The 13499-nt window shown below is 48.4% G+C and overlaps 1 protein-coding gene across 8 annotated transcripts in view; it reads left to right on the forward strand.

The window, feature by feature from the left end:
• Window positions 1–8403: 8403 nt before the first annotated feature.
• PRRC2B (proline rich coiled-coil 2B) overlaps window positions 8404–13499 on the forward strand; it is a 125158-nt gene continuing 120062 nt past the window's right edge. For 3 of the 8 annotated variants that reach the window (XM_063714478.1, XM_063714486.1, XM_063714481.1), the window contains exon 1: window positions 8407–8485. The gene's annotated coding sequence lies outside the window, so the exon portion shown is untranslated. Of the gene's footprint in view, window positions 8845–13499 lie in introns of all 8 variants that reach the window. The other 5 variants (XM_054520740.2, XM_063714489.1, XM_063714494.1 and 2 more) reach the window with 5 other exon arrangements.

Genomic DNA, 13499 nt, shown 5'->3' on the forward strand with positions numbered 1-13499 from the left:
GGGATTACAGGCGTGAGCCACCGCGCCCGGCCACAATGTGTATTCTTTATCTGACTTTTCTTTTTCGAGAAAGAGTCTCTTTGTTGCCCAGACTGGAGAGCAGTGGCACAATTATAGTTCACTGTAACCTTGAACTGGGCTCAACTGATCTTCCTTCCTAAGCTCCCTAAGTAGCAGCTTGAACTACAGGCGTGTGCCGCAGCCAATTATTTTATTTTATTTTATTTTGTTTTTTGAGACGGAGTTTCGCTCTTGTTGCCAGGCTGGAGTGCAATGGCACAATCTCAGCTCATCACAACCTCTGCCTCCCAGGTTCAAGCGATTCTCCTGCCTCACTCTCCCAAGTAGCTGGGATTACAGGCATGAGCCACCACGCCTGGCTAATTTGGTATTTTTAGTAGAGACGGGGTTTCTCCATGTTGGTCAGGCTGGTCTCAAACTCCTGACCTCAGGTGATCCACCCTCCTTGGCCTCCCCACCCTCCTTGGCCTCCCAAAGTGCTGGGATTACTGGCATGAGCCACCGTGCCAGGCCTTTTTTTTTTTTTTTTTTTTGGAGAGATGGGGTCTCATTATATTACTCAGGCTTGTCTCAAGCAATCTTTCCATCACAGCCTCCCAAAGCACTGGGATTATGGGCACCACAACTGGCCCTTTTGTCTAGCTTTAAAAAAAAAGTTTATATTATATAAATAAATATTTTAAATTTTTTCTAGAGACAAAGTTTTGCTCTGTTGCCCAGGCAGATCTCAAACTCCTAGGCTCAAGCAATCCTCTTGCCTTGGCCTCCTTAAGTGCTGGGATTACAGGAGTGAGCCATGGCACCCAGCCTGTCTGACGTTTTGTTTTTGTTTTGTTTTTTGCTTTTTGAGATGGAGTCTTGCTGTGTTCCCCAGGCTGGAGTGCAGTGGCACAATCTCGGCTGACTGAAACCTCCGCCTCCTGGGTTCAAGCAATTCTCCTGTCTCAGCCTCCCAAGTAGCTGGGACTATAGGCAGGCAACAACACCCCTAGTCAATTTTTTTGTATTTTATTTTTGTATTTTATTTTTGAGATGGTTGGAGAAAGGTATTGTTTGTCCAGAGCAGAGTTACTACTTGAATCAGTCTCCCCTAAAATTTTGAGGCTAGGCTTTTTCAAGGATAGTTTGGCAGGCAGGGGCTAGGGAACAGGTGCTGGTAATTGGTTGGGAATGTGATCATGGGGGTGTGGAAAATGCTCCTTGAGCACTGAGTCTTCCTGTGAGTTGGGCCACAGGACCAGTGGGCATTAGTTTTTTTGTTTTGTTTTGTTTTGTTTTTTGAGATGGAGTTTCACTCTTGTAGCCCAGGCTGGAGTGCAATGGCGCAATCTCGGCTCATCACAACCTCCACCTCCCAGGTTCAAGTGATTCTCCTGCCTCAGCCTCCCGAGTAGCTGGGATTACAGGCATGCACCACCATGCCCGACTAATTTTTGTATTTTTAGTTGAGGCAGGGGTTTCTCCATGTTAGTCAGGCTGGTCTCGAATTCCCAACCTCGGGTGATCCGCCCATCTCAGCCTCCCAAAGTGCTGGGATTACAGGTGTGAGCCACCACGCCTGACTGGGCATTAGTTTTACAAAGGCAGTTTAGTTTGGGGAAGGACTACTATCATCCTTGCTTTAAGGTTAAACTATAAACTAGATTCTCCCCAAAGTTAGTTTGGCCTAAGCCCAGGAATGACCAAGGAGAGCTTGGAGGTTAGAAGCAAGATGGAGTCAACTATGTCAGCTTTCTGGTTCTTTCTGTTTGTTTGTTTGTTTTGTTTTTTTGGTTTTTTTTTTTGAGACAGAGTCTCGCTCTGTCACTCAGACTGGAGTGCAGTGATGCGATCTCAGCTCACTGCAACCTCCACCTCCTGGGTTCAAGTAATTCTCGTGCCTCAGCCTCCAGAGTAGCTGGGATTACAGGTGCAGGCCATCACACCTGACTAATTTTTGTATTTTTAGTTGAGATGGGGTTTCACCATGTTGGCCAGGCTAGTCTCAACCTCAGGTGATCTGCCCATCTTGGCCTCCCAAAGTGCTGGGATTACAGGCGTGAGCCACCGTGCCTGGTCTAGATTTCTTTCACTGTCATAATTTTGCAAAGGTTTCAGGGCTGAGATGAGAAAGAGTGGGAACAGGGCTGGGCTTCAGCTCACTCCCGCTAGAGCATTCTTCCGTGCATTCCCAGTGATCACAAACCCCACTCCACTTGATGCCATAATGTTTAACCATGCCTTTTACTTCAAGAATGCCAAGAACTGGCTTTAGGAAATCCAAATATGAAACCAAGGTTGTGGAGTGTTCCACCCTGGGAAGGAATGCTGAGCAACTGATTTACAGCCTTCTTGGTACCAGCCACACCACCAGGTGGCCCCTTAGTCAAGACAACCATAGCAACCAGCCATGCTAACCCATATACCCTACCCCTCAGTGTTTTGCCCAGTCCAGTCTGCACACCACCCTACCCCTGACGTTAACTCCCACACTTTGCCTAATAAAAAAGCCCTACTGACTCTTTTTAGAGAGGCAGTCAGGGAATTCTCCTCTCTCTCTCTCTCTTTCTGCTTCTCGTGCTACCTCCATTTTGTCCAGGCATAAGCTCCAATTAAGTCTTTCCTGGGAAAACTCCAGGCTTCATGACGATTTCTATTGCATTGAGAGCCCAAGAATCTATGATGAACAACAGGGAGCAGTGGCTCACACTTTTACCCAGCACTTTGGGAGCTTGAAGTGGAAGGATTATTTGAGCCCCGGAGTTCAAGACCAGCTTGGGCAACACAGTGAGACCCCATCTCTACAAAACATAAAAACAAATTAGCTGGGCATGGTAGCATACGCCTATGGTCCCAGCTGCTTGGGAGGGTGAGGAGAAAGGATTGCTTGAGCCAGGAGCTCGAGGCTGCAGTGAGCTATGATCCTGCCACTGCACTGCAGCCTGGGTGACAGAGTGAGACACTGACTCAAAAAAAAAAAAAAAAAATTTTTTTTTTTAAGGAATCACCAGCTTCTGCTGTGAAGAATACTACCAGGTAGTTAGGGAAGTACACCCGGAACCTGCTAATCTGCTTGTTAATCTCTCAGCAACACAGACTTTCCAAATCATATTCTTAAACTAGAAATAAAGGGGAAAAAAGATCTCTGGGGCAAGAAATTATTATCACAAAGACCTTATGCTAAATTATAATACTTACAAAAAAAAATTCATATTTGGATTTTTAGCCCAAAGCATTTGATCAGCCACATTTTGGGGGTGAGGATGGAGAGAGGTGGTTGGAGAAAGGTACTGTTTGAGACAGACCATAACCACAGGGAGTTTTGGCTGGGAGCCTGATAATAAGGTAACAGCAATCCAAAGAACAAAACAGAATTTTCCTAAAGCACAGGATGACAATGTTACACAGACTATTTCCACCCCTGCTGCCCCAAATTCATATGTTGAAATCCTAGCCCCGGCCAGGCGTGGTGGCTCACATCTGTAATCCCAGCACTTTGGGAGGCCGAGGTGGGTGGATCACCTGAGGTCAGGAGTTCAAGACCAGCCTGGCCAACATGGTGAAACCCTGTCTCTACTAAAAATACAAAAACTAGCTGAGCACAGTGGCGGATGCCTGTAATCCCAGCTACTCGGGAGGCTGAAGCAGAAGAATTGCTTGAACCCAGGAGACGGAGGCTGCAGTGAGTTAAGATCGCACCATTGCACTCAAGCCTGGGCGAGTGAGACTCCGTCTCAAAAAAAAGAATAAAAAAAAAAAGAAAGAAATCCTAGTCCCCCAAGGTGATGGTATAAAGAGATGGGGCTGGGCTGGGCGAGATGACTCAGGTCTGTAATCCCAGCACTTTCGGAGGCTGAGGCAGGAGGATAACTTGAGCTCAGGAGTTCAAGACCAGCCTGGGCAATATATCAAGACCCTGTCTCTACTAAGAATTAAAAAAAAAAAAAAAATTGTCGGGCAAGGTGGCTCACACCTGTAATCCCAACATTTTGGGAGGCTGAGGTGGGCAGATCATGAGGTCAAGAGATTGAGACCATCCTGGCCAACATGGTGAAACCCCGTGTCTCCTAAAAATACAAAAATTATCCGGGTGTAGTGGCGTGCACCTGTAATCCCAGCTACTCGGGAGGCTGAGGCAGGAGAATTGCATGAAGCAGGAGGCAGAGGTTGCAGTGAGCTGATATCATGCCATTGCACTCCAGCCTGGTGACAGGGCAGGACTCCGTCTCAAAAATGAATAAATAAAGAGAGCAATGGGGCTTTTGGGAGATGATTAAGTCACGAGAGGTGGATACCATGTAAGGACACAGCCAAAGGACAGCTGTCTCTGAGCCAGCAAGCAGGCCCTCACCAGACAATGAATCTACCAGCACCTTGCTTGTGGAACTTCCCAGCCTCCAGAACTGTGAGAAATACATTTCTGTTGTTTGTAAGCCACTCATTTTATGACATTTTGTTATAGCAGTCCAGATATGCTAAGACAGGTTATAAATACTAACAATAGTGCTAAGCTATTAAGAAAAGGTTGGGCCGGGCGCGGTGGCTCACGCCTGTAATCCCAGCACTTTGGGAGGCCCAGGCGGGCAGATCACGAGGTCAGGAGATTGAGACCATCCTGGCTAACACGGTGAAACCCCGTCTCTACTAAAAATACAAAAAATTAACCGGGTGCGGTGGCAGGCGCCAGTAGTCCCAGCTACTCGGAGACTGAGGCAGGAGAATGGCGTGAACCCGGGAGCGGAGCTTGCAGTGAGCCAAGATAGTGCCACTGCACTCCCGCCTAGGCGAAAAAGTGAGACTCTCTCTCAAAAAAAAAAAAAAAAGAAAGAAAGAAAAGTATAACTATGTCCAAGATCCTCTATTTCATAGGACAAAGATAGTTTGGTTTTTTTTTTTAGACGGAGTTCTGCTCTTGTTGCCCAGGCTGGAGTACAATGGCGCAATCTCCACTCACTACAACCTCTGCCTCCCGGGTTCAAGCGATTCTCCAGCCTCAGCCTCCTGAGTAGCTGGGATTACAAGTGCCCGCCACCACATTCAGCTAATTTTTGTATTTTTCGTACAGACAGGGTTTCACCATGTTGGCCAGGCTGGTCTTGAACTCCTGACCTCAGGTGATCCTCCCGCCTTGGCCTCCCAAAGTGCTAGGATTACAGGCATGAGCCACTGCACCTGGCCAATGGATCCATTTCTAAAATCTCTTAATAAATTTTACAAAAACTCACCATGGTATAAATGTGCCATCATTCTTTGCCTGACCAAGTTCCTGTGTGTCACCTTGGTGATGTGGTGCAGCACAACAGAAAGCAGAAGGTCTGTGATCAGCTGCATAGGGGTTCACATCCTGGCTCAGTCAGTTACTTGCTGGGAAAATTACTTCTCTAGTCCTCAGTTTCCTCATTTTGAGATGGAAGTCCATTTTGAGATGGAGTCTCGCTCTGTCACCCAGGCTGGAGTGCAATGGTGTGATCTTGGCTTACTGCAACCTCCGCTTCCCAGGTTCAACAGATTCTCCTGCCTCAGCCTCCCAAGTCGCAGGGATTACAGGCACGTGCCACCACGCCCTGGACAGTTTCCTCATTTCTTAAGTGGGGCAATAAGGCCGGGCACAGTGGCTCATGCCTGTAATCCTAACACTTTGGGAGGCCGAGGCAGATGGATCACTTGAGGTCAGGAATTCAAGACCAGCCTTGCCAACATGGTGAAACCTTGCCTCTACTAAAAATGCAAAAATTAGCCGGGCATGGTGGCAGGCACCTGTAATCCCTGCTATTTGGGATGCTGAGGCAACAGAATCACTGGAACCTGGGAGGTGGAGGTTGCAGTGAGCTGAGATCGCACCACTGCACTCCATCCTGGGCAACAGTGAGACCCTGTTTCAAAAAAATAAATAAATAAATAAAAACAAAGTGGGGTAATAATAGTACCTACTGCAGAGGGTTGTCGTAAGGATTTAATGAACTGATGCATGTAAAGCACCTGCACAGGTCTGGGACGTAAACTCAGGGTGCACTGGCTGTTTCTGTAGTATGAGTTACTATTCATGTTTCAGCATGCATGCCCCTTACTGGTTCTGAAGAACACAATGGTCTTTGGTTACCAAGATACAAGTAAACAATTCAAGATTACTTTTGGGTGTTCCTATACTGATGAACAATCCTGTGTGTTTTTATCTCCCTAGAAAATTTTAATGATCTGGAATGCTCTTAATGACCTAATTTGGGGCTGGGCATTCATACCTGTAATCCCAGCACTTTGGGAGGCTGAGGTGGGAGGATTGTTTGAGCTTAGGAGTTTGACACCAGTCTGGGCAACATAGTGAGAGCCCAGTCTCTACAAAACATTTTTTTTTCCTTTTTTTTTTTTTTTTTTGAGACAGAATCTCTCTCTGTCGCCCAGGCTGGAGTGCAGTGGCGCGATCTTGGCTCACTGCAAGCTCCGCCTCCTGGGTTCACACCGTTCTCCTGCCTCAGCCTCCCAAGTAGCTGGGACTACAGGCACCCGTCACCACGCCCAGCTAATTTTTTCTATTTTTAGTAGAGACGGGGTTTCACCGTGTTAGCCAGGATGGTCTCGATCTCCTGACCTCGTGATCCCCCCGCCTCGGCCTCCCAAAGTGCTGGGATTACAGATGTGAGCCACCGTGCCCGGCTGGGAGTATTTTCAAAACAACTCTAAAGCAGAATGCTGTTCAAGTCACCTAATTTCTGCCTCATATGGTGTCTCTTTATATGCATAAGCCTCACTATTTCCCTAGGTCCCTTGGAGATACTATCACGAAGGTGACTGACTGATGGAGTTCATCTTTTGGTATCATTATATACTTCCGGTGGCATGTTACCCTTGTTCAACAAGCCCAAGGGGCACTGCGTGCAGGGATTTTCACTAGACAGGATCGCGTCAGCTTATTAAATATAAACAAGTGACATCAGAAGTAAGATCTACCATTATCATTTCCTGTTTTTCTGATAACATGGAAATTTTGCCCAGTTTTCAGGCTGTTGCCATTCTTGCCACTGCCTAGCTTTATCACACTAGAAAGTACAGCGTGCCTGAGAACTCGAATAAACCTTCCAAAAATCTTCTCTCAGAAAGTGAACTGGATCTCTCCCGGGCCTCATACACCTCACAGATAACAAATCTTCATCCAGAAAAACGTTTAGCTTTTTGTCGTGATTAATTTCTTGCGAGTCTTCCATTTAACTTCTTCCACAACTTCACGACGATCTTTGCAGGTAAGCTCATTCCCACAGAGGTTCCTTCTCCTACAGAGAATTATGTCGAAGACAGGGAGTTTTTGGTTTTTTTTTCCCCCCCACAGATAAAAAACTACAGAAATGAGAGGACATGCACCAATTTCTGCTGATCACAGTTCTGGATCCTTCTCCTTTGACCAAATGTCCTCAATTCCCCCAGTTGACTCTGGAGATGGGTTTGTAAACCGAGAGACCTCGCTGTCAGCAATTAGCTTCCCCTTCACCCCGCCAAGACGGAGTCTCACTCTGTCGCCTAGGCTGGAGTGCAGTAGTGCAATCTCGGCTCACTGCAACCTCCGCCTCCCGGATTAAGCAATTCTCCTGCCTCAGCCTCCTGAGTAGCTGGGTTTACAGGCGTGCACCACCACGCCCGGCTAATTTTTGTATTTTTAGTAGAGACGAGGCTTCACCATGTAGGCCAGGCTGGTCTCGAACTCCTGACCTCGTGGTCCACCGGCCTCGGCCTCCCAAAGTGTGGGGTTACAGGCGTGAACCACCGCGCCCAGCCTTTAGCAATTAGCTTTTTGACTTTTTTTCTTCCGGTTCCTTTGCTCATAAACCTCTACAAGCGGATCACTTGTTCTGCCGCAGAAGCGCCACCTGCCACGACAGACTCAAGTTTGTGTGCTGCCGCTGATGGGTTGTGTCCATTTGCTTTCGGAGAAGTCTCCAAGTCTAGGTTCCGAATTCGGCTGCAAGCTGGGGACCTTACTGGGGGTCCTGTGCACAGACCACGGCGTCTGGCTTCCTCTCAATCTCCCCAGCCAAAGCTCCTGTCAGCATCTTGGACAGTCTTTCCCGGGGCAGCGGCCACCACCCCGCTTTGGCTGGCCCTCCGCCCTCAAGCCGGACTGTCGCTGTCCCGGACCGCCTCGCACTACCCAACACATGCACCGCGGCTGCGGGCGCCGGGACCCTGCGGGAGTCAACTGCTAGCATCTCAGCCCAGCCGACGCGAAAGCTGGTCAAAACCCAAGGCGGTATCTCGGCCAATCGGAGCTGGCCAATGGATGAGCGGCAGCTACTTCACTCAGTCATGTCCTTCCGACGGCCCGCAGCTCTCCCAATCGCAAAACGATGCAGTCAAAGTCGCTCCCGGAAGATGCGTGGAAGGCGGGGAATAGGGAGGGGGTGTGGCCACAGGCCCCGCCTTCCGCGCTGGGCCGCCGCGATTCTGGGCGTGCGTGAGGGAGGGTGGGTGCTGAAGGCGGAGGCAGCACCCATGCCAGGTGAGCCGTCGTTTCTTTGCGTGGATCTGTTAGGATCGCTCGTCTAGGCCGGGCGTGGTGGCTCACGCCTGTAATCCCAGCACTTTGGGAGGCCGAGGGGGGCGGATCGCAAAGTCAGGAGATCGAGACCATCCTGGCTAACATGGTGAAACCCCGTCTCTACTAAAAATACAAAAGATTAGCAGGGCGTGGTGGCGGGCGCCTGTAGTCCCAGCTACTCGGGAGGCTGAGGCAGGAGAATGGCGTGAACCCGGGAGGCGGAGCTTGCAGTGAGCCGAGATCGCGCCACTGCACTCCAGCCTGGGCGACAGAGAGACTACGTCTCAAAAAAAAAAAGATCGCTTGTCTACAAACAAAAGGTAATGTATGAGGTAATGGATATTTCAGTCACCCTGATTCGTTCATTACACATTGTATGCATGTATCAAAATAACACATGTACCCCCCAAATAAGAGGTATATCAATTTTAAAAATACCAGAGAAAATCACGCGTCCACACTTGTTAGTGTGGTTAAAACTAAACACACTGTGCATACTGTGGCTGGGTGCGGTGGCGCCCAGCGGAGACTCTGTCTCAAAAAAAAAACAAAAACTAAACACACTGCACTGATTCACTTATCCAAGAGTTGCAGGTGACGCCTTCTGTTTATGTTTATCTGTATTCTAAAAAAAGAAAAAAGTCAGAATGATATTAAATTTTGCTAACATGTATTACACAGATTGAACGCCACTCGGCATCAGTCTGTATAATGCATATTGTATAAAGTTTAACCTCGCTCTTTTTTTTTTTTTTTTTAGACAGAATCTCACTCCATCCCTCAGGCTGGAGTGCAGTGGCGCGATCTTGGCTCACTGCAACCTCCGCCTCCTGGGTTCAAGCGATTCTCCTGCCCCATCCTCCCAAGTAGCTAGGACTACAGGCACACGCCACTATACTCAGCTAATTTTTGTATTTTTAGTAGAGACGGGTTTTCTCCATGTTGGCCAGGCTCGTCTCGAACTCCTGACCTCAGGTGATCTGCCCATCTTGGCCTCCCAAACTGCTGGAATTACAGGCGTGAGCCACCATGCCCAGCCGATTTTTTTTTTTTAAGATTACAGATAAATGTAAATAGAAGGATCATATTTCCCACAAACATCCCAGAGGACCAGCTTGCACCCTCCCCAGGGTACCACTGCCTCTCTTAGGAGACTCTGCCCCACAACACTTCACTTCATTGTTTGTAGAGAGGCAGAAGCTGGGCAATTAATGTGTAGGTAGACTGGAGACAGACTACCCAGGTTTGAGTCCTGTCCCTTCCATACATGTGCTGAGTGACTTCAAGTCACATAACTTTTCTGTGCAATTTCCTCATCTTCAAAATAAGGGCACTAGCCGGGTGCTGTGGCTCATGCCTGTAATCCCAGCACTTTGGGAGGCCAAAGCGGGTGGATCACAAGGTCAGGAGTTTGAGAGCAGCCTGACCAACATGGTGAAACCCCGTCTCTACTAAAAATAAAAATTAGACAGGCATGGTGGCGTGTACCTGTAATCCCAGCTACTCGGGAGGCTAAGGCAAGAGAATTGCTTGAATCCGGGAGGCGGAGGTTGCAGTGAGCCGAGATTGCGTCACAGCACTCCAGCCTGGGTGACAGAGCAAGACTCTGTCTCAAAAAATAAATAAATAAATAAATAAATAAGGGCATTAACAGTAGCTGTCTGGCAGGGTTTTTGTGAGGATTGAATGAGTTATTATGAAGGTGCTTAGAATAGTGCCTAATCCATAATCTGCACTTAATAAATGATGCTGTTGAGGGAATGGATGTTGTCTGAGAGCAGGTAGGAGCTCGCAGTGTTATCTGTCTTTATTTCATTGTCTGCTACAGGCTTTGGGGTCGGAAGGATCTTGTTCCACATTGGTTCTCCAAGCATGCACCTTTTACCTTATAAAATTTACTTAAACTTTCTGAGACTCAGTTTCCTCCTCTGTAAATGAGAACTGATGTTAAGGGTGAAATTCGGCTGGGCGCGGTAGCTCAGGTCTGTAATCCCAGCACTTTGGGCGGCTGAGGCGGGGCGGATCACCCGAGGTGTTCAAGACCAGCCTGAGGTCAGGAGTTCAAGACCAGCCTGGCCAATGTGGTGAAACCCTGTCTCTACTAAAAATACAGAAATTAGCCGGGCATAGTGGCGAGTGCCTGTAATCCCAGCTACCTGGGAGGCTGAGGCAGGATAATCACTTGAACCCAGGAGGCAGAGGTTGCAGTGAGCTGAGATCTCACCACTGCACTCTAGCCTGAGCAACAGAGTAAGACTGTGTCTCAAAAAAAAAAAAAGGCCAGGCATGGTGGTGGTGGCTGACGTCTGTAATCCCAGCACTCTGGAAGGCTGAGGCAGGTGGATCATCACCTGAGGTCAGGTGTTCAAGACCAGCCTGACCAACATGGTGAAACCCCGTCTCTACTAAAAATACAAAAAATTAGCCAGGTATGGTGGCACGCATCTGTAATCCCAGCTAATCGGGAGGCTGAGGCAGGAGAATTGCTTGAACCTGGGTGGTGGAGGTTGCAGTGAGCGGAGATTGCGCCAATGCACTCCAGCCTGGGTGACAGAGCAAGACTCCATCTCAAAAAAAAAAAAGAGGACGAAATGATAACATGCATGTAGCATGCTTAGCATGGTGCCAGACATGTAGTGTAGAGTCTCAGTAAACGGTAGCTGTGACAGAGACTACTGGGTGTTCAGCAATCCTCATTTACTTTTCCCCCAGGGCACACCACTGGACTACAATTCCCAGCCCCCTGTGTAGTTAGATGGGGCCATAAGACAGGTATGGATGATGGAATGAGGCCAGAGTGATGGGCATGCTTCCCGGCCTGTGTTTCCTTGTTAACACAACTGGAAGTGGGAGTGGAACCAGGAGGTGACGTTTCCAGAGTCTTTACAGCACCACTTGGAACAGAGCAAAACCTACTTGGGACTGCTGTGTGGGAGAGAAATAAAAAAATAAACTTTTGTGCTGGTGCCTATAATCCCAGCTACTCAGGAGCCTGACACGGGAAGATCACTTGAGGCCATGAGTTTGAGACCGGTCTGGGGAACACAGTGAGACTCCCATCTCTAAAATCATTTAAAAATTAGCCAGGCATGGTGCTATGCACCTGTAATCCCAGGTACTCGAGACACTGAGGCAGGAGGATAGCTTGAGCGCAGGAGTTTGAGGCTGCAGTGAGCTGTGATGGCACCACTGTACTCCAGCCTGGGTGACACAGCAAGACCCGGTCCCTTGAAAAAATAAATAAAAAAACTTTGTTGTGATGCACCACTCAAATGCTGGGGTTATCTGTCGGTAGCCAACCTGACTAATACATAACCTTTTCTATTATACTGTACTATTAATTTTTTTTGTTTTTGAGGCGGAGTCTCGCTTTGTCACCAGGCTGGACTGCAGTGGCGCATTCGGGGCTCACTGCAACCTCCATCTCCCAGGTTCAAGTGATTCTTCTGCTTCACTTGTATCTGGGATACAAGTAGCTGGGATTACTGGCACACGCCACCATGCCCAGCTAATTTTTGTATTTTTAGTAGAGACGGGGTTTCATCCTGTTGGCCAGGATGGTCTCAGGATCCGCCCACCTCGGCCTCCCAAGGTGTTGGGTTTACAGGCGTGAGCCACTGCACCCGGCCTATACTATTAATTTTTTTTTTATACCTCCACAATTGTAGTTTTGGAGGATATGGTCTTTTGTGATGGCATTTTATTTAATTTTTCCTTTTTCTTGTGTGTGTGTGTGTGTGTGTGTGTGTGTGTGTGTGTGTGTGATGGCATTTAAATGTGTGCATTCCTCTCCTCAATAGAATTGTAAGCCCCTCTTTGAGTTCTGTTTCTGCACCCCAACCCCAGCCCTGGGATCCACATCCACAGTGCCCAGGTCCTGGGACAATGCCTATGGAATGACAAGAGGGTTTAGTGTCCAAGGGGAGGTGCAATGATTGTTTTCTTCTTTGTTGCATTTCATTCTGCCTCTTTCTCCTCTCCTCTCTGTTTTGTTTATTTGTTTGTTTTGTTCTGAGACAAGGTCTTGCCCTCTCGCCCAGGCTAGAGTGCAGTGGCACACACATGGCTCCCTGCAGCCTCAATTTCTTGGGCTGAAGTGATCCTCCTGCCTCAGCCTCCTGAGTAGTTGGGACCACAGGCATTCATCACCACACCTGGCTAATTTTAAAATTTTTTGTAGAGATGGCATTTCCCTCTGTTGCCCAGGCTAATCTTGAACCCCTGGGCCCAAGCAATCTTCCTACCTTGGCCTTTCAAAGCACTGGGATGGCCGGGCATGGTGGCTTACCCTTGTGATCCCAGCACTTTGGGAGGCTGAGGCAGGTGGATCATGAGATCAGGAGTTTGAGACCAGTCTGACCAACATGGTGAAACCCTGTCTCTACTAAAAATTCAAAAATTAGTGAGGCGTGGTGGTACCCACCTGTAATCCCAGCTACTCGGGAGGCTGAGGCAGGAGAATCGCTTGAACCCAGGAGGCGGAGGTTGTGGTGAGCTGAGATCGCGCCACTGCACTCCAGCCTGAGCAACAGAGTGAGACTCTGTCTCAAACAAACAGAAAAAACAAAGCTCTGGGGCTGGCACGGTGGCTCACACCTGTAATCCCAGCACTTTGGGAGGCTGAGTCAGGTGGATCACCTGAGGTCGGGAGTTTGAGACCAGCCTGACCAACATGGAGAAACTCCGTCTCAACTAAAAATACAAAATTAGCTGGGCGTGGTGGCACATGCCTGTAATCCCAGCTACTCGGGAGGCTGAGGCAGGAGAATTGCTTGACTCCAGGAGGCGGAGGTTGCAGTGAGCCAAGATCGCACCATTGCACTCCAGCCTGGATGACCGAGTGAGACTCCATCTAAAAAAAAAAACAAAAAACAGTTGCTGGGATCACGGGCCTGAGCCACCACACTTGGCCTCTCCTCTCCCTTTCTTTCTTCTTTTTTTTTTTTGAGAAAGAATCTCACCCTGTTGCCCTGGT

The sequence above is a fragment of the Pongo abelii genome, chromosome 13 (assembly GCF_028885655.2).
Source record: "Pongo abelii isolate AG06213 chromosome 13, NHGRI_mPonAbe1-v2.0_pri, whole genome shotgun sequence".
Classification (NCBI taxonomy): domain Eukaryota; kingdom Metazoa; phylum Chordata; class Mammalia; order Primates; family Hominidae; genus Pongo; species Pongo abelii.